General features: G+C 41.1%; 1 protein-coding gene across 3 annotated transcripts in view; it reads right to left on the reverse strand.

The window, feature by feature from the left end:
* LCP1 (lymphocyte cytosolic protein 1) overlaps positions 1-2,415 on the reverse strand; it is a 56,777-nt gene extending 54,362 nt beyond the window's left edge. For 2 of the 3 annotated variants that reach the window (XM_067712988.1, XM_067712986.1), the window contains exons 1-2: positions 2,386-2,400; positions 581-693 (exon numbers count right to left, since the gene is read on the reverse strand). The gene's annotated coding sequence lies outside the window, so the exon portion shown is untranslated. Of the gene's footprint in view, positions 1-580; positions 694-2,385 lie in introns of all 3 variants that reach the window. The other variant, XM_067712989.1, reaches the window with a different exon arrangement.
* Positions 2,416-27,831: the final 25,416 nt, after the last annotated feature.

Raw genomic sequence — 27,831 nt, forward strand, 5'->3', positions numbered from 1 at the left:
GCACACCCACTGAAAACCAGCGGTACCCAAAATCACTCAAATAACCAGTAGCACACTCAGTAACATATGACTCAAGATGTTAGCACATCCTCTAAAGTACTATAAAGGAGTTTTTTAGAAAAACAGAACCACAGGAGCTAAAGTTAAACTATCCCCATTAGGCCAACGCGCAACAGCATCTAAACGATCAATGTCCACTTTCCTGAGAACATTTGAAAGTAGATCAAATCACAGTAAATAGCCTCCCAGAAATAAAGCAATAGAAATAAATCAGAACACGGTTTGGTTTAAAAAGGAAGCAAACATCATAGTTTTTTTTGGGGGGGTGATAACTGCATATAATTGGAGAAGAAGCCACCCCAGAGAGCGGAGGGGAGGGTCCCACTCTGGGCGGCCACGAGATGTGGCTGGAGCTTTGCTGGGCAGTTAAACGGTGCCCTGGCTCATAGCGGACAAGGGCGACAGGTGCTCAGATCTCTAGTCCCCTGGGGGCAAAATCCACAATCCACAGAACCAGAGCCGCCCAACAAGCAAAACATCATAAACACTTAGAAATGACAAAAAGACAAAGGAAATTTACCTGGTAGCAAAACTGTTCTCAGTGGTACTGGTACGTGACCAGAAACTCCCTTCTTTCTGATCTGCAGAACAACTTTGTCAACCCCGGGTGTGTGGTCACAAGGCAGGAAGTGACTAGAATGACAAATCATCAGGCAGGAAAGAAATAGATTTTGTCTTTATAAGGACATTTTTACTTAACGTGTTTTTTTTTTTTCTCATGTCCCCTCCCCTGCAAAAATCACCTGACAGGTCACACTGAAATTCAGAAGCCTCTTACCACTTCCTCTTTATGAGCATTTTTCTCTCTCCTTCCCTTTCTTTCCCCTCTAGCTGTCTTGTAGGCATTGGGCTACTTAAACCTGTTGATTTCAGATAACAAGGCAAGGTCAGCCTGCTACCCTGACTTCTTGATCTGCCCCTAATTGCGAACGCAATGCTCTGGTGCCTAGCTACTTACAGCAAAGATAAACAAATTATTCATTTTTAATGAAAGAGCCAAGGGAAGAGGTGGCAGCATCCCTGAAACAAGCTAGAAGGGAGTTCCTTGGGAAAGCCCCACCCCAAGGTGAAACCAAACCCCTCTCGAGAGTCCCTGAACAGTGATCTTATTGGTGCAAACAAAACAAAATGATCTCTTTAAGGGGAAGGGCCCGAAAGGGAAGGTCACCATATTATTTACTCATTCTTTTATTTATAGAGCACCTATGTACTAGGGATCTCTTTAACCCAATTAAAGATTTCAATTATTTAGACGCTTCCTACAAAGAGCACCAGCGGGTCACTTAGGCAGCTGCTATAGTCCAATGCTGCTGAATTCCTTCCTAGAGACCACACTTATTTTTTGAATGCACATTTTAGAAAATTAGCAAGAGAATTAAAATATCTCAGTTCTATGCCCAAACCCCGAATGCTCGTCCTGAGGGCTAATTCTCATCTTCAAATGGAAGTGCTCAAGCGCTCACAGCCTAACAGAGGATGTGAAGGTTGTATAGTATCCTGAGTAATGTTGACCAAACATTACACATAGTCATCTCCGTGTTGCCCAGAGCCTGTGTGCAGCTCCAGCACCCAGCCTACTATTGAGGAATGAGAATCTGAGGCTCTGCTCCAGCTCTGATGGTGAGTTGAAGATGCTTGATTGTTCAATATGCTTCTGTATTTGCGAGGGGCCTGGGACCCCACCAGTGGGTACTATGGTTGGGGGGCTGCCATTATACTCCTTTTGCTTCTTTGACTTCTCCTCTAGAAAGTTCCTGCTTCCAACCTCAAATATCAGACCAAGCTGTTCTGGTTTCTCTACTTCATTAGTCAGCGGTGTGGCAGTGTCTTGGTCAGAACCCTACAGGGGCCATCTTGTTGGAGAGGGTGGGCAGAAGAATAGGAATAGATGGTGGAGATTCAGTCCATTCTAGAAGTGGTTCACCTCACAGAGAACTGTCAACTTTCTTGTGACTCCCCAGGGAAGACTGAGGGGGTGAATTGGACCCCGTTTTCTCCATTGCATAATTACTCCCAAGTAATTCATTGCAGGGGGTGGGGTTCCAGAGGCACCTAAGTTCTTTCAGGACACCAGAGACACATCCAGGCAGCACCGTGACAGGGCTGATCACACGACAAAGCAGCCAAATGCTGGTGGTTTTCACTCTGGGGTGAATACTCATCAGTCAGGACTCTGCAGCAGCACAGATACTGTCTTGATGGTCTGAAGGATGAAAATACGCGAAATACTGTGGATCTCCCTAATTGCATCCCTGTGGTTTCAGGATGGAATGGAGGTGTGGCAGTAACACTTCATAAAGAAGAACAGAGATTCATTTCGTTTACCTGGGAGGAGAGCAGCAGCATGGCGGCTACTGGTGCCTGGTCACTGGACATCTGAGGAATCTAAAACAAGAGCAAAATACACTTGTGCATGGGTTCAGTAGGTGTTTGAGTGCCTGTCTGGGGGCACTGGTGATTCAGAAATGAGTAAGACACAATCGCTGCTCTTAAGGAGCACACAGTCTGTAGAGGAGAAAAGCATGTAAGTAAATAAATGCCATCTGCTATAAAAAGGGGTGAAAAAGGCAGTGGAACATCGAGGCAGATGCAGATGTGAGCAGAGCTGATGTTTGAAGAGGGTGAAATGTGCGGTTATGCCTAGCAGCTGATTCAAGTCAAAAAAAAAAAAAAAAGCTCGTTGGATTCCAGTCAACATCTAGATTCCAGGAGATGAAAGCCATTGAATTCTGCTGCCTGCAAACACCCGCCTGAAGGAACCCTCCTCTCTAGCACCCGCCAGCTGTGGTCCCCACCTCAGCCTCCCACCACTGCCTCACCCACATCCTGGACCACTCCCTCCATCGTAATCTCTCTATCTGCCTCAAGTGGCACAAGGCTACCCGGCGGCAGTCAGCTGTTTAGGTCTTAGACCAAGGCTTTTTTGGAGAGGAATACTTTATCACTGTCAGTGTTTAGAATTGCTTGTGCATCATGATAATAAACAGCAGACTGATTTTGGTTTTATTATTCTTACGTTCTCTGTAGGTCATGCCCCCCTGATGGCCTACACCCAGAGAGGACCTCTCCCACTTCCTACCCCACCATCCACATGCCTCTACTGCCACCTCTGCCTCTTAAGTGGCCTGTGCTTTGCCTTCCCTCTACCCCTACTGCCCTCCTTACTTTATCCCACCCTGGGTGGCTATGGAGCTCACAGCCTCAATCCCTAAAACCGCATCAGCTGCTACTCCCCGGCTACTGAATGTTGCTGAAGAAAGTCCCAGAAACATAGACTTGAAATGCTATAAATTCAAGCTGTTTGCCTTCAGATTACTTCTTAGAAATGCTTTTATTCAATTTCATTAATTCCTGAGAACAGGTATTCTCAACCTGGGGTCCGTGGACCCCTAACTCTTTATGCATGATTTTGTATGTATGCTTTTTTCTGGGTCCATCATACTATTTATCATGGGATTAAAGAGATCACAGAACCCAAAAGTTAGAGATTTATTCCAAACTCTCTCCTCTTGCTTTTATCTCCCTACCAGCCTGCATCCTTTCCTGGCCCAATATTCCTGCCCCTTGTTGATTGAGATGATCCGCGTCATCTGGTGTGAGCTTCCTTCTCTAGCCTCAACTCTCACAAGACCCATCTTTTCAATGGGAATAATAATTGACACTTTTCTCAGAGGGTTAATGTACAGATTAAGTTAAATAATACTTGCAAATTACTTAAAATGATATCTGGCTCAATTTGTGTAGTAGTAGTAGGATTTGTAATACATATATAGGCAAAACCTATATGGAAAAAGTTATAAAATTTTATACATGGACATAAAATAATTGACCAAAAAATAGGAAAATATATGGAGAGACATGGCCATTTTCTTGAAAATGTTGAATTTCCCCATTTTAGTCTATTAATTCAATTCATTTCCAATTAAAATGCCAACAGATTTTATGGCCCTTGAAATATTAAATCTAAAATATGTAAGGAAGAATAACTGCATGAGAATAACCAAATACAGTTCTGAAATATATCAAGAAGGGTACTAGGAATTAAAGTATATTACAGAGCTATAGTAGAAATACTACAAAGAGTATGTACTGGTTAAGGGAATGGATCAAAAACAATTCCCTGTGTACGTGTGAACTTGGCATAAGGAAGCATTAAAATAAATGAGGACCACTTCTTCAATAAATGGGACAACTTGTTTTCTATGGAATATTAAAAAAATTAAAAGACCCATCTTTTCCTTCTCTTTCACTCTTAAAAGAGAAGGTGTTCTTCTATCTTCTCAAGGTCAATAGTTCCTCATTTTAATCTTAATCTTATATCTTCTACTTACTTAGATACCTTGCTCCATCAATTATCTCATGTTTTTCTAGCATCTTTAATGGCTTATACTCTCCCCACTTCCCCTTCATGCACTGTGGGGATTGTTCAAAGGGGAAAATGCCTCTGCCTCACTCTACTGCCCATCCCCTACCCCTGATGTTTGATGGGCAGGGAATGAGAGTAATTAAGGTGAGCACAATCTCCGCCTTGGCAGAATGTCCACTGTATTCAAGGATGCAGACAAGTGACCTCACAGTGGTACTCAGAACCATGACAAAAGCAAAGCTGGGTGCCCGTGAGAACACACAGCATTAACCCAGACTTGGGGTCTGGGGGGCATGCAGGTGGATCATAGCAGAGTGATTAAGAGTAAAGATGCTGGGCCACTTGTCTGGTTATCAAACCTCATCTCTACTATTGTATTAGTTATGTGACCTCGGGCAAATTATTTGATTTCACTGGCCTAAGTTCCCTCATCTAGAAAATGGGGATAAGAACAGTGTCTGTTTTCTACGCTGTTGTGAGGGTGAGGTCGACTGATACATGTAGAGAACTTGGAAGAGTGTGTGGCACATAGGAAATGCTATATGTGTTAACTAGTCTTGTAATATTTATACCAGGCTCTGGACTAGACTGTTCACATACATTATTTTATTTATTCTTCACAATAATCCTATGAATTAGGTATTAGTTTTATTTTCTTCCTTCAATTTTTAAAAATTATAGTTTCCAATTCTACACTACTTCTCCACTACAGAATTATACACTGACATCCTTGCTGTGAGATGGCTCAGGACCTCCCACTCAGGCAGGTGGAGGATGCTTCTCCTCCTACCTGAGCTTATTGCACGCGACTTGCTTGAGCTCTGGAACGTTAGCAGAGAGGACACAAACAGAGGTCTTGAATACGCCTACATGATTCAACTTGGTCTCCTGGACTTCTGAGTACATTTACCATGAGAAAATCCCATCTTTGTCCAAAGGGAATGAGGAGATGCATGAAGCCAACCTGAAACTGACCCGCAGCCCAGGCCAACTCCAGCTCACCATGTTCTGAAGCAGAGCCATGCCGGCTGACGCAGGAATCTAGGTTTGTTGTTGTAAACAGTTGAGATTGAAGGTTTTTTACGAGGCAGCAGTATCAAAGAAACAGATGACTTGAACTTCCCCTGCCACGACCAGCTATTTAAAACTGTACTCCTACTCCTGTCGTTTCCAATCATCCTCACTCTGTTCTTCCACAGATTTAACACCTTCTAACACACATGTTAAAGATGAGGCTTACTGTCTCCTCCCAAAAATAAGCTCAACTTCGGGCAGGTCTTTACGGCTCTTCGAGCAGCAGCAGTGCCCAGTGATGGGATGGCATGAATGAATGAATGAATGTTTACTGCAATTTTGCTTGACAGAAAAAATATGAAGATAACAGGAGAGGGAATATGTAAACTGTGGTTCAGTACAGTATCCAGAAGTTAAAATAAGTGAATGGAACTAGATTGACTAAGTAAGAGTGAACGTTGAAAATATAAAGTTGGTGTAAAGCAAAAGTTGCGGAATACTACTAATATATTTGTATACATTTTAAAGAACTATTATAGTGTGGTTTATGGATATGTCTGTACCTGTGTGTGTTTATAATAAAAATATGTCTGAGAAATGATAAATACCAATTCAAGAACACGGCTACTCTGGCAAGTTAGGGAGGTGGTGGGAAGGTAGACAGAAGAATTCAACTATGTCCACAGCAAAATGTTGAGATTTGGCAAAAACAAGTGTTGGATACGATAGTGTTGATTATGATATTCTCTTTCATCATGTTTTAAATACTATCCATTTAAATTTAAAAGTTAATTTCTTGATTAATAATATATGCACATGGCTCAAAATTCAAAAGATGCAATGAATTATTTAGTAAAAATATTATCTTCCAACCCTATCCTCTGGCAACCCATTTCCCCTTTATTTTTTTAATAATGGCTGTATTGAGATATGATTCACATACCATAAAACTCACCTTTTAAAAGTGAAATTTAGTGCTTTTAGTATACTGACAGAGTTGGGCAACCATCATACTATGTAATTCCAGGACATTTTCATCACCCCCCAAAAGAAAGCACCAGCAGTTACTCTCCATTTGACCCCCAACCTCCCAAACCCTCAGCCACTATTGTAATTTTTGTCCCTACAGATTTCTTGTTATGGACATATCCTATGAATGGAACTGGACAATATGTGGTCTTTAGTGTCTAGCTTCTTTTACTTAGCAGAAGGTTTTTAAGGCTCGTTCATGTTGTAACATGGATGAGTACTTCATTCCTTCCTATGGGAGAATAATAGCCACTCTACAGATACACCACATTTTATTTATCCATTCATTAACAGATAAACATCCGAGTTGTTTCCACCATTTGGATATTATGAATAACGTTGCTGTGGACATTTGTGCACACACTTTGTGTGGACATACATTTGAATTTTTTAATAAAGTAATACATGTGCATCGTTTTAGAAGTCAAACATTACCTCCAGGTTTATAATGAAACACTGGTCTCCTGACACATTCCTTTTCTACCTCTGATTCCTATTCCCCAGAAACAATTATTTTCAACAGTTTAGCTATTTCTTCTGCTACTTCATATTTCTAGAGGCTATGTTTATGTCTTGATTGTTCAGGTTCAATTCTTTTTTAACTTCTTACTTGGGAGCGGAAGATTTGACCCTCTCCCTCCCCCAGTGTGTACACACCAGCCTTCCCACTATCCTCTAAAACAGGTTATAATACCTTTAAACCAACGTGCAGTTTTGACAATGACTATGTAAATACTCATAGCTGAGTTATGTAGAGCAAAATGTTTATATTTCCTTTTTTGTATCTTGCTTTTTTCATTTGTTAGGTTTCTACGTGCACATTAGTAATCCTGTACCAAACTCTCCAACAGAGCTAAAACGCAATTTGAAAAACCAGAAAATGAATCCATTCCTCTCTTTTCCTCCTGGAGAGGTCCTTCCCAGAGTCCTCCATCCTGCTGCCTGGTCCTGCTTTCCAGCTGCCATCTAGAAGCTTCCCTTCACCATCATCCTGGGAATCCCCTTCTCCCTGTGGGTTGGATCTTCTGTTTCTGGACCACAGACCTTCCACTTTCTTGGTCTACTTCCTTGTCTTAACAAGCATATCCTCCAGTAGATTCCTGAGAAAGACTGCATGAGACAGAAGCTTCTTGAGATGTTTTATAGCTGAAAACATACATAGTCTACCTTCATTCTTGGAAGTCCACACCACCATTTTCTTTCAAAATTCTGAAGAAATTGTTCCAGTGTTGTTGTTGAGAGATCTGCTGACCTTATGGTTCTGACTTATGGTCCCTTGCATGTCACTTTTTCTTTCTGGAAATATTTAGGGTTTTTACTATATGCCTGACATTCCAAAATTTTATGATATGTCTTAAAGTGGGCCTGTTTCCATCCACTCTGCTAGGGACTCAGTGGTCTCTTAATTTGGAAATTCAAAGATTCAAATTCTGATAAGTTTTCTCTCCCTTTTTCTCTCTTATTCCCTTTCCTTACTTTTTTTATGTTCTTTTTCCTTGAGATTAGATTTATTGGATGTTGGGCTTCCCAAACTGATCTTCTAATTTTCTGCCTCTTGACCTTCCTGTTCTACTGTCAGGGAAGTGTTTTAACCTTTTCCTCAAAACTTCTATTGAACATTTTATTTCTTTTATCATTTTTTAAAATAACTCAAAGCTCTTTCTTTTCCTATAAATCTCCCTTTTTTATAGCAAGGTAGGGGTCAGGATGGGGTTAGGAACGTCTTATGCTCCTTATATAAGCTTTCTACCAATGCTTCTGTTTGATAGCTCTATCCTGCACCCCTGCCTTCAAAGACACATGGTATCTCAGAGGTCTGAGCTTTGCTGAGAGTCTATGGTGGGCTTTGAATTGCTTCGTGTTGCCTTCCTTCATTACAGGTTTGGGGTCCAGCTTGGGCACTTTCCACAGTCCACCTATTTAATGGCCTCCAACATTCTGCTGACGTTGCTCGTCCACTGTTGCCTCATTTGACATTAGTCTCTCCTGCGAGACTGGGAATCCCATGAGGCCAAGGGCTGTGTTTGTTTTGTTAACTTCTAAATACTATACCTGGCATTTTGAAAAGATTTGTTGAATAAATAAATGAAGAGGACTAAGCTGAGACTTGAAGGATGAGATGGAATGGAAAGGCAGAAATGTACTCTGACCGCAAGGGACTGGCATGTGCGGAAGATCGTAGGTGACAGAAAGCAAGGAACATCTAGAACCTGATACAGCTGAGCACTCCTGCAGTGCAAGGCAGCTGGGGATGGGGGTGGGGTGGGGGGGAGGATGCAAAGAAAGAGGAAAGGCTGGAGAATGCAGCAGAGACCAGGTGGTGGTGGGTCTTCTAGCTGTGTTAAGCACTTTGGGCTTTACCCAGCAAGCAATGGGGAGCTCTTTTAGGGTCTGTATTAGTGCGCTAGGGCTGCTGTAACAGAGTGCCAGAGATTGGGTAGTTTAAAATAACAGAAATGTATGGTCTCATAGTTCTGGAGGCTAGAAGTCCGAAATCAAGATGGCAGCAGGGTTGGTTCCTTCTGAGGGCTGTGAGGGACAATCTGTTCCATGCCCTTCTCCCAGCTTCTGGTGGTTGCTGGCAAAATGAAAAAATGGGATTCTTTGTTGAAAAATGATTAAGAATTTTCAGACCCTGACAGCCAAGTGCAGAGCCCTTCTGAGCACAGGGCCCCATGTGGCAAATGCCACACGCCCACGGAGGAGCCCCCAGTCAAGAATCCTTCCTTGACCATCAATCTAGTCTTTCTTCTCCTCCTAAAACCTACAGTGTTTGTTTATAAGCTATTCTTTACATTGACTGCATGCTACCTTTCTTTGTCAGTTAATCTCTATGACTAGCTAGCTATGTGTTTGCAGCATCTTTGTTCATTCATCAAGCTCTTATTAGGAACATACTATGTTCCAAGCCCTCAGAAAACAAACCCAAAAGATTCAGTCTCATAAACTCGAGGAGTTCACAATCTGGGAGGTTACCCAACGCACTCACAATTATCATCCCCTGTGACAAACACTGTGATAGAGAGATGCTTAATGTACCAATGACAGGGGAGTGGGGAAGCAGGCAGGAAGGCGTCTTAGAAGATGTGTAGCTGAACCTCCAAAATGCTTAGAAGCTCGTCAGGCAAAGGATGGGAAAGAGAGCGATAAAGGGCGTTTCAGATAGAGGGACCAGCATATGTACAGTGTGGTCATCTCCCAACTAAAATGTCAGCTTCTGGAGGACAGGAATTGCACCCTCTCCTACCACCTAACACAATTCATTGCTCACAGTACAAATTCAATAAATATTTGGTTAGTTGAGAAGGCAAATTGATTCTATGAACAATATGGCATTTAAAGGTTAAACCAAAGAGCAAAGGCAATTAGATGTTTTAAATAGACCTCTAAAATTCACTAAGCATGATAGTTCTCCCAGAGAATTTATATATGCGGCTGCCATATAAAGACTGACTTTCACACATGTTTAATGCTAATTTTACTTTCCCTTTCTGATAATGGTGCAATGAAAGCTAATTATAGCTATTATTGCCAGATAGATTATAAAAGGAAGAGGGCTGTTCATAGCTGCAAATTTTATTTTCACAAAATGTCAAGTACATAAAAATGTTATCTCTGCAATATTTCTAAGTATTAAAAAGTTGAATCCAGCACAGTATGTGGTCCATGACCATTTCAGAAGTAGAGCATCTGCACATCTTTGGTTTATAACAACTCCCTAGATATTCACTGACATTTAATAACCCATTTGCACTAACAAGAGTCATTAAAACAGATGCAGGCTGAAATGTACGCTACTTACATTCAACTTACACTGGAAATACAATATTTTCTCAACTTTTGTAAATAGATACGCTGCTGCTGCAGCTGAGACCATGTTTGAGACACTCCCAACCACCAAGAATACAAATACAAGGACAATGATTTTTAAATAAGCATATAGAAAACAATAAAAGAAAAAGAGTGTGAATGAGCCTTTTAACAATGCAAACCTAAAAATAATAAAAATTTAAAAACTAATAAGAAAACTCTTTGAGGATGGTACACAGGAAAAGCAAAAGACCTGAAATTAAAAATTTTAGAGACACATCCTGATTCCAGCATACGCTAACAGATCTTGAGTGAGGGATTTTCCCTTTCCCTAGCTGAACTTACATGTACATTAGAGAAAATACCACCTATATCATAGGGTTACTTTGAAAATTAAACGAGATGATATATGCTAACACACCCAACACCGTGGTCCTAGTTAGTGCCAAATTTTAGTTGAATCTGAATTTTTAAATTGTGATTGATATAAAATACCTAAATATTTCATTATATTGATTCAAATTCGTTCCATCAATCAATCTTGTTTTTTAGTAAGATTCAATTGGAATTGATTTTACATCTACTACTGTCCTGAGCTGGGGGCCGTAATGCATCACATTGAATACCTCCAACAGACCCATGATATAAGTGGCATTTACTCTATTCTAAAGTAAAGAAACTGAGGCCCAGATGAAAAGTTTTTGTCTTTTCCGTTTATCTGCAGCTGCAATATGAAAATATTTCTGGTCAAGTTCTCCATTCTTTAAATAGAGAGATGAATCAGCCGCTAGTTCTCTGCGTATTAGGCCAAAGGATAGTCAGCAGAGTTTCAGTGAATTCATATGACACAGTTTCCAGATTTCACTCACTCACTCATTAAGCAAGTATTTACTGTGTACAATGAAGTGCCAAGGAAGACACAAAGCAGACCCAGGTAAAGAGCATCTTAGGAAACATACACAATAGAAAGTAAAACAGTGAAATAGATGATTTTAGATTAGTCTGGTGGCAGAGAAATGGGATGGATGGGAAATGACTGGAAACAGGGAGAAGGGTTAGGAAGCCATGGTTACTGACAAGGTATAAGGCAGTAACTGCCGGGTCTAGACGGTGGCAGTGGGCACCTAAGAGATGTTTCTGAGGCTAACTGTCTATAGAAAATAAATGAGAAGATGAGTCAAGGATGACTTTGAGGTCAGTCAGCTGTGGGAAGAGTGATCTCCTGGATGGAAATGTGGCACTTAGGGAGGAAAAGGATGAACTCCACGTGACCACAATGAGGTTAGGGCCACACGGAAAAGGCTCAGGAGAGCTCACCTGTGCAAAATGCAAGCTGTGTAACTGGAGGGTGAGGCTAGATCAAGGCAGAAGATGCAGATCCAAGCCTCAGCACCATGGAGATAACTAAAACCATGGGATGGAGTCAACTCTCTAGGAGGGGGAAGCGCTTAGAAGCATGTGAGCAGAAGTTCGAGGACTGACATCTAACATTAAGAGAGGGAGAAAGAAGAAGGGCCAATTTGATCAATTTTGGGCATGTACTGGAATATATTTAGACAATATTATTTTAGCATTCATATTATTTTAAATTAGATGAGCTAATAAAGGACTATATTTTATTCCTGTTTTTCTGTGCCCAGTAAAGGTTAAGTATCAACAAAAGAGAAGGCACATACACTTTCAATTCTGCCCACTTTGAGAAGAATCACATTCAGGGAAAGGAAACCATGGCTGAAAATGAAGTCCCTTCAACCAAGTGGGAATATTTAGAATCCATTTCCATTTACACCAACGTGTAACATCTGTTTCCATCAGCGAGACCCTGCAAGTGCCCAGCTTCTGCCTTCAGTGATCCCAACATCCAAATTCATTCACTATTTTCCTCATTCATCCTACTTTCTGCAAGGTGCTCAGCCAGACACTGAGAGGACAGTGATGGATAAGACGGACACACTCTCTGTTCTTGTGTAGTTCATAGTCTAGTCCACAGTTCATATCCTGCCTCTTTGCTTCTAATCCAAAGCAATCAGGATTGAACTTCAGTGACATTTCCCATTGTCCTCTGGCCACGTACTTCTTCTTCTTTATTTTTTTAAATTTATTTATTTATTTTTGGCTGCATTGGATCTTCATTGCTGCGCGTGGGCTTTCTCTAGTTGTGGCGAGCAGGGGCTACTCTTGGTTGTGGTGCACGGGCTTCTCATTGAGGTGGCTTCTCTTGTTGCGGAGCACAGGCTCTAGGCACGTGGGCTTCAGTAGTTGTGCTGCACGGGCTCAGTTGCTCCACGGCATGTGGGATGTTCCCAGACCAGGGCTCGAACCTGTGTCCCCTGCACTGGCAGGTGGATTCTTAACCACTGCGCCACCAGGGAAGTCCCTGGCCACATACTTTTTACAGATGAAGGCTGAGCGTTTGTTAACCAGCAAGTAGAAGTCTTCTTTTAAATGAATTATAGAGTAGCCAGAAAATGTGACAAATATATGCCCCAGTGGTTACACATTTTAACCTGAGTAGTTTAACAGGAACTTGTGGTTCCTGTTACCACTCCAGAGGGCTGTGTCAGTTGTCAACACAGTGAGGTCTGGGCCTTACAGAGGCCTCCTAGACCTTTATGACTCCAGTCAGAGGAATGAGAACATGGGAGGGAGAAGAATCCTTTGCCATCTCATCTCCTTTCTCATCTCATTGCTCCTTCCCATGTAAGTCAAAAGAAATGAAGAGTAGGGCTTCCCTGGTCGCGCAGTGGTTGAGAGTCCGCCTGCCAATGCAGGGGACATGGGTTCATGCCGCGGTCCGGGAAGATCCCACATGCCACGAAGCGGCTGGGCCCGTGAGCCGTGGCTGCTGAGCCTGCGCGTCCGGAGCCTGTGCTCCGCAATGGGAGAGGCCACAACAGTGAGAGGTCCGCGTACCACAAAAAACAAAACAAAACAAAAAAAACAAACAAAAAAGAAATGAAGGGTAAATGAAAGATAAACAAAAATATATATATTTTTAAATTAAGAATAAAAAAAGAAATGAATGAGCCAGAATGAATGAACTTCTCCAAAACTACTTCCAGTGGTAGTTTCACTGAAGCTACTGAATTTATAAATTTTCATTTTGTAAGTGTTCAGAGAGAGGAAGCAAAGCTTCAGAGTAAGTATACAACTCTGCCTACTGTAGCAGGTGGCAACAGTGAGCACACAGGGTTCTTCTAATCTCTAAGCCATTTCCCTGCCTATGGTTTGAGTCCATCTCAAATACCTCCAGGGACCAGGCAGGTAACTAAACTGAGCTAAATGAGCCAAGTGTAGGTGGCAGGAACTGACACACACTGGAAAATGTATGTCTTGTCTAAAGGTAGTAGCAGAAGGAAGGCAAATTTGATTGTTCAAGAGAAACCAAAAATCTGATTTTCTTGGGAAATCATCTGATTTTTAAAAATACTGGCAATGAATTTAAAAATATTAAATGTCATATTGGTTACTCTGTAACTGATTCATCCAGAGGTCATTAATTTACAACCTCTGGTCTATGGCAAGTTTGCTGTGTTTGCACAGAAACATGGAACTCATCACAGGTTTACAAACATGATTAACCTTAGCATATGCAATCAGTGCAAAAGACTTAAGAATGCTGAAATAACCTAAAGGAAGAGGCATGCAATTATAATTGAAATGAAAAAAGAGAAAAATTTAAAACTTAAGAATAATAAGAACATAATGACCATTACTAGTGCATATTGGATGAAGATGTGACAGTAAAGATGATACTGAAAGGTTGATAACGAATCATGCAAAATGTTGAAACAGGCTTTACCTATGTAATCATTATCATCATCATCATCATCATCAACATTATCATCTGCAAGAAACTAGGGAAAAATCTTTGGTGTGATAGATGTTGGATGTCTAATGTTAATTTAGAGGAAGAAAGCTAAGAATCTGAGTCATAACATACTGTGGCAAATTACTGCTCAAAGTTGTTGCAAGGCGTGGATAAGTCTATTGGTTCAAAGCCTGTTTCACTAAGGCTTGTGTTGAGGTTCCAGTACAGATTCATGCATCCATTCATTCATTCAACGAATATTTATTGAGCACTTACTATGTGCCAGGTACCATCAGAGGCACTGGAGATACAATAGTGCATGAATGAGACAAAAGTTCCTGACCTTCTGGAGTTGACATTCCAGTTAAGAGGGACAGACAATATACAATATAAATAAGTAAATTCTATATTACATACTGATAAGTCTTAGGGGGAAAAATTAAATCAGGAAAGGGGAATAGAAGTTTGTTTTTGTGTAGTATGTGTGCATCCTTTTGCAGGGAGAAGGGTGAAGAGGATTTGACATTCTAAATAAGGGGAACAGGAAAGGCCTTACTGAGAAAGAAACATTTGCATAGACACACGAGGGAGGTGAGGGCTGACAGTGAGTGAGTGGAAGTGGAGCAAGCCTTGAGATATCTGGGGTAAGAAAAGGCTAGGCAGAAGGAACAAGTGTAAAGGTCCCAAGGGAAAGGTGCATGTGTCACTTTCAAGAGCAACATGATAAATCCAAGAACTAGGGGCAGAGCAGTAGCAGATGAGGTCAGGGCGGCCTGATCACACAGAGGACTGGCCTTCACCATCAGTGGTACTGGAAGTCATTGCAGGGAAGGTGGTCTAATCAAAGGAGTTACAAGATTTGACATATGTTCTAAAAGGATCCTCTGACTGCTGTCATGATTGAACCAAAAGACAGCAAAGCCAGGGGCAGTGAGACCAGTTGGGAGGCTGTTTCAATAATCTAGGTGAGAGACAATGATGGCTTGGACTAAGGTCTTGGCAGTGGAGACAGCAAGAAGGCATCAGATTCTGTGTATATTTTTATTGTAGCACTGGGAGGATTTGCTGACATTCTTTGCGGCATATGAGAAAATGAAGAGGCAAGGATGACTCCAAGGCCTTTGGCCTGAGCCACTGGAAGGATGAAGCTGGCATTGATTGATGTGGAGAAGACTAGATGAAAGCAGGCTTGGGGGTGGAGAACAGCAAGAGTTCAGTTTTAGACCCATTAAGCCTACTGGGGATCCAATCAGGAGATGCGGCGTAGGCAGTTGGATATAGTGTCTGGAGGTCCACACTGTAGGTTTAAATTTGAAGTCATCAGCATATATTTGGTATTTAAAGGTGTGAGATTGGATGAGATCACCTAGAGGGTGAATACAGATAAAGAAGAGAAATGGACCAAGCTCTGAGCTTTGGGGGCACTCTAACATAAAAGGTTAGGGAAATGAAGAGGGACCAGCAAAGCATACTAAGAAGGAACTCTCAGTGAGGTAGGAGATAAATCAGGTGATGGTAATGATTTGGAGGCCTACGAAAGATAGATCTCAAGTTGGGGAGAAGGCTCAACCTCTGAAAAGCCACTGGTGGTCATTTAAGGATGGACAACTACTGGCCACTGGATACAGAAACATGGAGGCCGCTAGTAGTCATGTAAGAGCAGTCTGGTGGAGGAGTGGGGCAAAAGTCCCATTGGAGAGCTTCCCTAAAAGAATGGGAGGGAAGAAATTGGAGATAGCAACTATAAACAAATTTCAAAAGATTTATTATAAAGGGAAGAAGAGAAATGTTGTGGAAGCTTGTTCAAGGGGGAAGTGGGCTCAAGAGATTTTTTTTTAAGACAGGAGAAATAACAGTATGTTTCTATGATTCCAGGAATTATCCAGCAGAGAGAAAGATAAAAATAATGCAAGAGACAGGGGGAAGATTAGCTGGGACAATTTTCTCGTATAGGTAAGAGAAGATAAGCTCTAGTGAACAGTAGAGGGCTCAGCCTTGGCTAGGAGCAGAGACAGCTCATCTACAACGATAGGAGAGAGAGCTGAGTAAATGGTCACAGGTGCTGGGAGGTCGGGCTGTGGAAATTCTTCTGATTGCCTCTATATTCACAGTGAAGGATTTGGGGGAAGCTATGGAAGGGTTAAAGAGAAAGCAGAGTGTGTGAAATAACTGTTGAGGAGGTTGGAAGAGTGAATGCTTTAGGGGCAGAGGGTATGATGGCTGAGCAACATCCCAGGCTAGTGATTACATTTTAAAAATATTTTCCTTTTAATTTCTTAACTTTTCATCTTGAAATCATTTCAGAACTACAAAAAGACGCAAAAATAGTTCAAAGAATTCCCATGTGCACTTCACTCAACTTCCCCAAATGTTAACATCTTATATAATCACAGTATAACTGTCCATATCAGAAAGTTATCACTGATCCACCACTCTTCAGTAAACTAGATCTTTTTCAAATTTAGCAAACTGTCCTATGAATGTTCTTTTTCTGGAGTAGGATCCAATCCACCATCCCATATTCTATTTAGTTGTGTTGTCTTCTTAGTCTCCTGTAATCTGGGACAGTTCTTCAGTCTGTCTTTCATTACCTTGACACCTTAGAAAAGGCTAGTCATAGAATGTCCCTCAGTTTGGGCTTGTCTGTTTCCTCACAATTTAAATCAGGTACGTAGTTTTGGCAAGAATATCACAAAAGTGATGTGTTGTTTTTAGTGCATCACATCGTGTGGCACGTGATCTCTGCCAGGGTCCTCCTCTGTAAAGGTACTATTTCCTTTATAATTAATAATACAGTGATCATGGATTTTAAAATACAAGCATTCCGTATGGTTTTTTTCCCCACCCCATTCATCTCCACTGGTGCAGGTACTGAGTAAGTGGAGGGTTGATTTAATATTGTGGTTTATCAAGTGAGGACCTCAACCAAGGTATAACTAAAACAGTTGTAGATATCATCAAAGAGAAGGGTTAACTGCCTCAAAAGATTTTCAAAGTAGACCAAGACAATCAATTATAGAAGAGATGTTTGATAGATTGATTATCAAAGGAGATAAACAGACCTGATTTTAAAGTTTTCCAGGTCTGGTTGATTGACACCCAGCTTTACTGGAAATACTTCTGGGGACTTTTGGGAAATACTACTTCAATCCACTTTTGTCATTATAGACTTACATACAAGTGTACTTGAAAACAGACTTCTGAAATCTAACCTGTTCATAAGTAGAAAAGAGGCTCTAGATTTTCATTCATCCATCCAACAAATACTTATTAGACCAATATCTGGTCCAAAACCTGAATACTTGGTTTGTGCTACAGGTGATAGAGAAAACAAAAGATGTGTCAAATATCTGATTAAAACATTCCAGAGGCTCCATGAAAAGTCAAAGATTTTCCCAAATGACATTAAAAATATGATTAAATATTCTAAACTTCTGACACAGTAGATATGCCTAATTAAACATTTTTCTTGCAATAGGATCTTGAACGACTCTGTGGCTTCACCTATATACTCTCAAAGAAATGGAGGCCTGGGGTGAGGTGGAAAACATACCTGACCACAAGTCAAGAGATCCTGGATCAAAATTTGGCTGTTTCAACTTGTGTGGCCAGATGAAGCCGGTATAGCCAGGTGATTAAGAGCACATGCTCTGGAGTTACAAAGGTCTGGGTTCCTAACTTGGTTCCTAGGTTTATTGTCTTTGTGCCTTTGGACAAAGCTTCTTAATCCCTGTAAGCCTGTTTTTTCATCACAACGGGAAAAGTAAACAGCACTCACAGCCTAGCATGGTTACAAGGTTTACAGGAAGTGATGCATGGAGAGCACTTAGCATAATGACCAATATACAAGATATGAACCAAACGTAAGCCATATTTAATAATTTTTATTATAGTTACTATTATTATTAGTCACCATTCTGTGCTTTGTTTTACATAACTGTAAAATGAGGGGCATCAGCTAGACCAGAATTTCTCAAACATGAATAAATATCTGGAAAAATTATCCCAAACATCCAAAGTTGTCTTTATTTCTATTACATGAGCAAACATAAAACTTGGCATAAACTGCTAATGCCATCAGAGCCTAAGTATAAATCCAAAATCAGGTTAAATTCAAAACAACAATAACAACAAAACCAAATTAAGTTATTTTAATGAGGATACTCGTGATTTTCTGGAATTAAATTGCCTTGTGAACATGGTGCTTATCCCCCATTGTGCGAGTTCTTCTGTGTTCACCGTCCAGGTTGTCTACTGTGTTCTGCTCAGTTCTCCCACTTTGCTTTCTTTGAACAACTGCAGGCTTCAGCGACATCATTTGGCCTTCACTTTGCATGAACTCATGAATTACTTGGAGCTGGTTCTTTTTCATTAGCTCATGAAAATTAAAGGAGGAAGTTGGCCTCAATTCTAGATACATCTCTTAATGCAGATCCCCGTGGATTCCCAGCTCCAAATCTTTCAGTAGCTCTCTGCCTGTCAAAATTCTGACATTTAAGTCTCTCCCAGACTTACATTTGCAGCCGTACCTACCCATCTTCTCTCTAGTCAAACTAGGATACCTTTTGCCATAGACTGTCGGTGTCCCTTCAAAACTCATATGTTAAAACCTAATCCCCAGGGTGATGGTATCTGGAGGTGAGGCCTTTGGGTGGAGCTCCCATGAATGAGATTAGTGCCCTTTTAAAAGAGATGCCAGATAGCTCCCTTGCCCCTTCCATCATGTAAGGACATGGCAGAAGACAGCCATCTATGGAACAGGAAACGGGCCTCACCAGACATCGAATCTGCTGGTGCCTTGAACTTAGACTTCCCAGCTCCCAGAACTGTGAGAAATAAATGTTTATTAGGCAACAGTCTATGGTAATTTTGTTACAGCAGCCAGAACAGACAAAGACACTTGCAAAATATTCTTTTAGAATTTGCTGAGATTTTCTTTATGGCCAAGTAAGCATCAATCTTGGTCAATATTTCTTGTGTACTGAAGAGTCTGTGTGTTCTCTGGTTATTGGATACAGTTATCTATATACGTCTATCAGATCAAACTTATCAATTGGGTTATTCAAATTTTCTATATCCTTAGTACTCTTTTGTTTTCTTGATCTCTTAGTTACTGAGAGACATGTTTTTAAAAAATCCCCATTTTAGAAATGAATGTATCAATAACATCTCCTTGTAATTTTGTCCATTTTTGTTTCATGTATTTAGAAGTTACGTGGTTAGGTGCAGACAGTCTCATGTTGGCATGTCATCTTGATGAATCATTTCCTTGCATCCTTAAAAAATAAGTCCACGAGAGCCTACTTTGTCCAATATTCGTATATTTCTTGCCCAGCATTACGGTCAACTTCCTTGACACTTCACTGGCTAAGGTGTAGATTTTCTAGCTCCAGAGGATGGGTTGCAGTTTTGAGGCTCTCAACTTTATTCAAGGTGTTTTGATTCAGTTCTCTGCCCACTGGAGACTAGAGAGCTCATCTTTACTTCCTGTGTCAGTGGTACAATCCCGGTGCCTGGCCCCTAAAACTCCACGTTGGATACCCCTGTGGAGTACCATGGCTTCATCTCGACCTTACTTCACTGCCATTAAATTTTTTTGTATCAACACCTGGGATCTCCCTTTCTGTTCATCTCATACATATTTTATCTTACATTTCTATGTATTTGAGGTGGGTAGAAGGCTGTCCACATCGGCACTAATAGCCACATAGACTGAAAGTCCTATCAGTGATTTCTAACCAACGAAACAAACCACACATGCTCAAGCATGAAATAACGTTATGAATATATATATATATATATAATTTTTGGGAAGGGCACAAGTTCCATTTCAGTTTAATTTAGCAACAAAGAAAGTCACTGTTATATGTAATTATAATAATAATGGTCAGGAGTGTAGCCTTTTCTTTATACTATTAGATTCTGGAATTATCACTGGGAAAAAATGATAGTTGACATTTATTGAGCATTTTCAATACTCCAAGCACTGTATTAAAGCACTTTGAGGACATTCTCATTTAATTTTCACAACAGTTCTATGTAGGGTAGGCGCCATTACTGTCCCAATTTTACAGATGTGGACATTAATAGTTAGAGGGTTGAGAAACTTGACCAAAGTCTTACAACTAGTAAATGGTGGAGACAGTACTCAAACCATGCCTGTTTGGTTTTAGGGCCCAAACATGTAACCACTTTATGTCTCATCTTAAATAGTGAGGTAGACAAACTGGGTACATTAGGTATCTATACTATACAAAGACTCCTTTCAAAATCACCACGGGGAATAATAAATACTAAAATGTAAAAATAGGCAAGAGGCTAGAATAAGTCATTTATAATAGAAAACATTCAGTAATAAACAGAGGAAAAGATGTTTAAGCTCATTAATAATCAAATGCTAGTTAAAATAAGATGTTATTTCCCACCTATTAGAATAGCAAAGCTTAAAAAATTGACTAATTCCCAGGATCAGTTAGAATGAAGGGAAATAAACACTCTTACACACAGCTGATAGGTGCTTAAATCAGGATTTCTAGAAGAAAAATAGGGGGACTTCCCTGGTGGCACAGTGGTTAAGAATCCACCTGCCAATGCAGGGGACACGGGTTCGAGCCCTGGTCCGGGAAGATCCCACATGCTGCGGAGCAACTAAGCCCGTGCACCACAACTACTGAGCCTGTGCTCTAGAGTCCGAGTGCCACAACTACTGAGCCCACGCGCCTAGAGCCCCTGCTCCATAACAAGAGAAGCCACCATAATAAGAAGCCCGCGCACCGCAACGAAGAGTAGACCCCACTCGCCGCAACTAAAGAAAGTCCGCGCGCAGCAACGAAGACCCAATGCAGCCAAAAATAAATACATAAATAAGAACCTTGAGAATATTTAAAAAAACAAACAAAAAAACTCACTCTGAATCAAGTCTAGTCCTCAAGTGTGGGTCTAAAAATCACAGCTGCTCTAATTCATTACAGCTCGTCTTACACTACAAGATTAGCAAAACCGGCCATTCTGGTTCCTAACTAACTAATTCCTACTAAGCAAATGGTGACAAGCCGGATTTGTTATACTTGTGGTTCCACTTTCAGTCACTGTGGTCTATCAGCTTAGCTCCTCACTGATCCCATAAGTCCCTTTTCCATTCACTGGGGACATCAAGTGCCTCACAACCATGTACTGAGGAGAAGCAGAGAGTGAGTGTGAGGATGAGATGCTTTTCTCCTCCCAAAAGGGATCACCTGGGCAAAGTGATATGAGAAGGTACAACTCCTCTGGATGCAAATCCTTTTCCATGCCAGGAGTCTGGGTTTGGGAAGTGGGTGTTGGGGAAGAAGGGGATGGTCTGGTTTCCTTAGCTCCTACTGAAAGAAGGGGTTACTAGAGGTATCTCCTTATGGGTCTGATTCGGATGGGTGGGTAGTGTGGGGTTCGTGGGTGCAAGGAAGGTACCCCACCAGCAATGGCATGCGAGGTCTCCATGATTCAGGATGAGGTACCATCTGATGAAAAGCAGGAGCACAGACTTACTCTCATGCTATTTGGTGGTTTGCATGCAAATCTCTTGTAGTTACCGAACCTCTTCTTTAAAGCAAGTCTTAAGCAGAGCCATATTAATATGTCAAACAGATAAAAGGGTAGTTGCTCTGCTTGGAACTGCGGTGGAGGGAAGGGCAAAGCCCCATGATCTGTCTTCCCCATGGCTCCTGAACAGAGCTGGACACCGTATCTCTTCCATTGGAGGGTATTACCTCACCTGGAATAACTGGCAGAGGAAATGAAGGAACAGGGTGAGAAAAGAAACAGTGTCCTGGGATTTACTAAGTTCAATCCTGATAAACTCTCCAACACCAAAACATAAGGGTGGGGGGGATTGAGATTGTTGTAACTCTTGAAGAACTGTCAAGAGCATACTAAACTCACTGTGTGACACTGAAACAAAAGTGATGGTTCTGTTAGTCCGGTTGTGGTGTAAGAAATGTGAGTTCTTCACCAACATGGAGAATATAAAGCACCATGACATGTGCAGGCAACCTGTGCCCTTCCCCACCTGCCATCCCCAGGCCTCATTACACTTAGGACTGTCAGCATAAAGCAGAGTAAGTTTGAAAAGCAAATCCACCATATTTACTGTTTAAGAGCATGAACTGCTATTTGCCTTAGAATGAAGAGTAAGTCATTACAAAGCATTTCTGCTTACCTATGGTTCTACATGCTAGAGGTCTCTTTTTTTTTTTTTTTTTTTTTGCGGTACGCGGGCCTCTCACTGTTGTGGCCTCTCCTGCTGCAGAGCACAGGCTCCGGACGCGCAGGCTCAGCGGCCATGGCTCATGGGCCCAGCCGCTCCGCGGCACGTGGGATCCTCCCGGACCGGGGCACGAACCCGTGTCCCCTGCATCGGCAGGCGGACTCTCAACCACGGCGCCACCAGGGAAGCCCTAGAGGTCTTTTTTGAGGACTGAACGGAAGGCACGCAGCGCCTCCACCTCCTGGCACATGCTCCTTGTAAGTTTAGGGCTAAATCCTAGCTGGTCCCAAGGACTCAGTAGATTATTCTCCCAAAGTCCAGTGAGCACTTTAGAAAAAACCTGAGAAAAATTATATACTTTCAGAACATCTTTCCCTCTAGCAATTCTGAGCAGGGACACACTGCAGCCTTTTGGCCTTTTCCACTTTTGTTTGGCTCACCAGCTGGCCTGGAGGACACCGAGAACAAAGCGGCTTTCATCCTTGGGTCACAGGTTGAAATTCATCATGGATTCGGTCCAGCTCAGTCAATGCTGACAGCAGCTCACGGACTCAACTCACGTAAATGACACAGGTCAAGGTCTCTTTACTCACATCACTGCACTTGGACATTTTCAGGCATGAGCTGTCCCATGGCTCCTCTGCGGCCCAGAGGGGTATAAGGACCAGTGACAGAATGTGGGGACCTGCCCTGGAGCATGCGCTGCATTTGTTCACAAGTTGAGAGGTGCAGACCTCTTTCACCAACATATCAGAGACGTTAGCAAACCAAGTGTGATACTTTATGGATAAATGCCCAGGATTCACCCTTCAACCCTCCAAATACTTCGGTTAACATCAACTATAATCACATAAAGCAGGGACAACGCAGATAGGAAATCTGAGCTATTTGTTTTTAACAGTTAGCATCTAATGAGGACTCACCTGTACCCAGCAGAACCTAAGTCCTTGACCTAGATTCTCTCTCTAAATCCTCACAACATCCTGAGTCAGGTACCATTTTACCCCAGTTTTACAGGTGAAGAAACCACAGGAGCTTTAATAGGTTGAGTAGCTGGTCCACGGGCACAGAGCTACCAAGTAGCGGCCAGGGATTTGAACCCAGCCGAGCTGAGCTATGCTGCCTTGGATTGACATATGATGCAGGTAATAGAATTTTCAGTTAACGTGAGAACTGTGGAGTAAGATAAAACATAAAATCCACACTTAGACCAGTGCCTTCCACATGGTAAGTAACCACCATTGACATTTCATCACTCACAGCATGAAAGGCAATGATGCTTAGTCAACCTAACATTAAGGAAACAAGTATTATCTACCCTTTTTTGGTGAAGGTCACAATCATACAATATACACAGATATCTAGTATCAGCTGGGCGCAGACAGTCTAAAACAGTCACTGAAACTAAGGAAATACAGAACTGTTCCTAAGTGTTCGGGGTACTGTGAATACATAACAGTATTCTATCCAAGCAACATAATAAAAAAATGTTAAAAAAATTTAAAAACCTCAAGTAGCCATAATTATAAAGACTGAAAAGATTTAAATTTTCATTTTAATGTCTAAAATTATAAAGCCTCAAATGAATCATTACATGTTGTTTTAATAAAGTTTAAAGTTTAGCACCTAGCAAAGAGCCTTACACACAGGTTCCAATAAATCATTCTGGAATGAATGGCTGAATTCATGAATATGTTTTTATAACAGATAGACATTGTTCTTTCACTATGTCTGGGAATTTTTCTTAATTCTATGATGCAGGTTGCATGACCTTTCCTTATTAATAATGATTTTTCTGAAAAAAATCCCAGGACTATCATCATGAAAGACAAAAAGGAAAAACTAAATAACCCGCCCCTAAATAATTAAGAACAGAAATGAAGTTTTTGCCTTTGCAATGAGATAGGAGAGGTAAAAAGAAAAGCAGCTTCTTCAAAATATCTTTATTAACATTTAAGAAAATATAAAATTGTTCTCTATGCAGCAGCATGAAAACACATGAAACAAAAGTATACATTTAAGCCACTGTGACTGGTGAAGAGTAAAGACATTTCTCAGTATATATATAAGAAAACAGGTAAACTCAGATCAAGAAAATACCTCTTTCTCAAAAGCTTTTTGTGCCTTGGTTTACCCTGGGGACTCAACAGTTTATTCAATGTGCTCTCAAAAATAACTGTTTTTTTTAAAAGAACTTCTAAAAAACTAATATGAGCACAAAAATACAGATCACTGCAGTTATTTCCATAAAGTAGAATGCTAAATTAAATCTACACTGACCAAACTATTTTGTAAACCTCCATCCTGTTTAAAAGGAAAACAAACAAATAGAGCGGTATATAGAAAATAGTTTTTCTATATATAGAAGATTTCCAGCAACAGTTTCTACACCATTCCAACAGAGCTTTCACCAATAGCAAATAGCTTTCACCAATAGCTTTCACCAATAGCAAATCTGAGATTCCCCAAGTACTCCCCATTCGCTAGGAAAATCAATAGCATTACCTGCAGGGTGCGTAGGGTTGCTGGTGCATAAGGCTTTTATCTCATTTTAGCAACATTAAAAAAAAACAAAAAAAACCACAGAATGTATACAACCTTGGCGCTCACCATTACTGTGGCCTCTTTAATACAGTCTGCTAAAGTGCTGTGGTTCAGTTTGACAAGCTTCATCACACAGCTAATGCGACAAACAAAAAGGACGACTGTAGTGTACATCAGGTGAAGGAGACCCTTAAAATCAGAGGGAGTTGTATTATTTAAAGAGACATGATTATTTTTAAAAAAGAAAAGGAGATTGAGGTAGCAATATTCCCCCCAAAATTTAAAAATTAATAAATTAAATAAAAATAGTAAAAGAATCCAAATTGAATGTGATGTGTACTTTCTAAATCCGGCCTGCACTTGTACATCATTTCCATAGATGAAGCATGTAATCTGTGTTAGAAAAACTGATATATGCATATGAAACACACCAAGCCATGAATTGAATTTTCATAATCACGATCTCATTTACCTAAATGTTTGGTGCTAAGTAACAGAAGTAATAAGTAGTGGAAGACAAAATATTCACACCTAAGGAGGTTACATATTAAACAGCCTTAGTTTCTGCCTGCTTTTTGCTAGAAGAAATCTGCAGGGAATGAAGCCTGATGCCTGATTCCATGTGTGACAAAGCATTTAAAAAAAAACTATTGATAAGTGCATCGCTTTGATTTTGACTATGCAATACTAAGTACAAATTTTAAAGGCCAAGCATTGGTCAGTAAAACTGAATCCCAGTAGTTCTCACGGTTCAAGCAAATTTTAAGAGGATAGGAACCTGACTCAATTTATCTATTGGAACATAAATATTTTTCATGGTTAAAAATATAAACATTTTTCACACTTACAAAATATGCACAACAAATATTACTTGAGACAAAACCTAGCAAACGGATCTGCCTATTGTCAACTTTCTTAGCTTTCTGAGAAGCTAATTAATTTATGCAGTCGATTGAGTGGAATAAATTCATAGTGTTGAGCAGCAGCTTAATTGGGACATAGTTATCTTACAAGGAAAAGAAACTACATACAAAGGAAAACAAGGTGCAGAATATTTCCCAGAGTCTGATGAAATACTTTTTTACTTTTCCACTTTTTTCACTGACTGTTTAAAAATATATGCTTGCTCCTAAGGAGAAAAAGGAAGACTTGGTTAGGGAGTAAATCTTGAAAGACCCCAGAGTTACAAAGATTTACACACAAGTCTCATCTTCCAACAACTGTACTAAAGTTCCTACACTTGTACTTACAAAATAAAGCAAAACAAAACAAAACACGAGACTGGAAGGTAGCTCCATCTACTTCACTTTCTGAGCTGGGATTTACACACCTACCTAATGAGTTTTCCCTCTCGCACTTTTTCCATCAAATCTCCAGAGAAACACATGCGCATACATGCAAACACACACGACGTATCGATCACTGTACGTACAGGTTCATCAACAACATGACACACGACACAAGTCACAACACGATAGTCAGAACAAATAACTAGGACAGTGAGAAATGGGCTTCTTTTAAAGCTTTCTTGGATCCTTAATGCCCCTATGCCTACACATTTCCTATTCATCCAGGCACTTTAAAGGATCAGAAAGACAAAACAGGTTGCATTAAAGGAAGAGAAACAAAACAGAATGTTCGCTATTCAGGGGCCCTGTAAAATCAGCCCCGGGACCCGGCTGCGCAGAAGTGCAGCATGAAAGAATGCCAGCCTGGACCCTAGACACCCGAGTTAAGCACCTTGCAAGCGAGGAAAGTAAATACATAATAGTGGTCATTGTCATTAAGAATAAAAACAGTAATAACGATTGTCACCACGGGGTTCCGTACAGCAGGTGCACGTGGAGCGGGCTTCTCCTGCAGCCCGGCACAGCGGCTGGGCAAAGCGAATGGCCTCGGCGCGCGCCGCCCGGTGGGGCGGGACCCGCTGCGCAGTGCTCCGCAGGCGGGTGCGCTCCCCGCCCGGCCCCGCCCGGCCCCGCCCTCCCCTCTGCGCCTGCGCATTCCGGCGGCCGGGACGCTTTTATCGGCTTCCGGTTGCTAGGGCCTGTCTCCTTGGCCTCGGGTCGCACCTGGCGGTTGGGTGAGGGTGGCTTGAGTGCTTTCTTTCCGGACAGCGTATACCGCGGGAAGACCTGCGACCTCACTTGCCCTTAACCTGCCTAAATTCCCAGGAAGAGGAGATAAAAAAAGGAAAAGCTGATTGTTTTGAGAAGCAGCTGATTGCCCTAAAGGAGAGCGTGCAAGTCCAACGTTTCCAAGCATCTCTTCCAATAATAAGAACGGAAAATTACAGGCATCAAGTGGGACGTACTACCAGGAAGCATACCTTGAGTGCTTGTGTGCAAGTCATCCTGGGGGGATAAAGCGGCCCATTTGTGCAGCTCCAGAGCGTACCCGCCTAGACTGTCAACGGAATAGTGATGTCCCAGGCACTTTCATATTGTCGCGACTAAGCACACATATTTGGTTCTATCTTCTGGCGTCATTTCTCAAACAGTACTAATTGGGACCGCGATCCTGGAAAATCTCATTATATTGAAGACCATTTTTTTGGGGGGGGGGTTAAATAGTTATGGCCCAAGTGTAGTGGTTGAAATTTAAAATAAGTCATTATTACAGAAAGGAAACAACTTATTTGTGAAGAGTTAGGTATTGTGGGTCTTCAGAGGCCATGGAAGGACTTCCTCACCTTTTTGACCAAAAACTCTTTCCAAATTTATAAATTGATAATATTTTGGAGGTAGGAAAAAAATGAGTGTCAGTTCTACTGTTCTGGAAAATCAGTATTTACTAGCTGAAATAACACTGACTGAACTTTTTGCTAACATGTGAAATTTTAGAATGATCCTGATTGGTAATAGTATATGTATTTTTAAATTTTGTATTAATTATAAACCTAAATTTTATTTAGATTCTTTCTAGAAGTTTTAAGAAATTATTTTCTTCCCCTCT

Source organism: Pseudorca crassidens, chromosome 18 (assembly GCF_039906515.1).
Source record: "Pseudorca crassidens isolate mPseCra1 chromosome 18, mPseCra1.hap1, whole genome shotgun sequence".
Classification (NCBI taxonomy): domain Eukaryota; kingdom Metazoa; phylum Chordata; class Mammalia; order Artiodactyla; family Delphinidae; genus Pseudorca; species Pseudorca crassidens.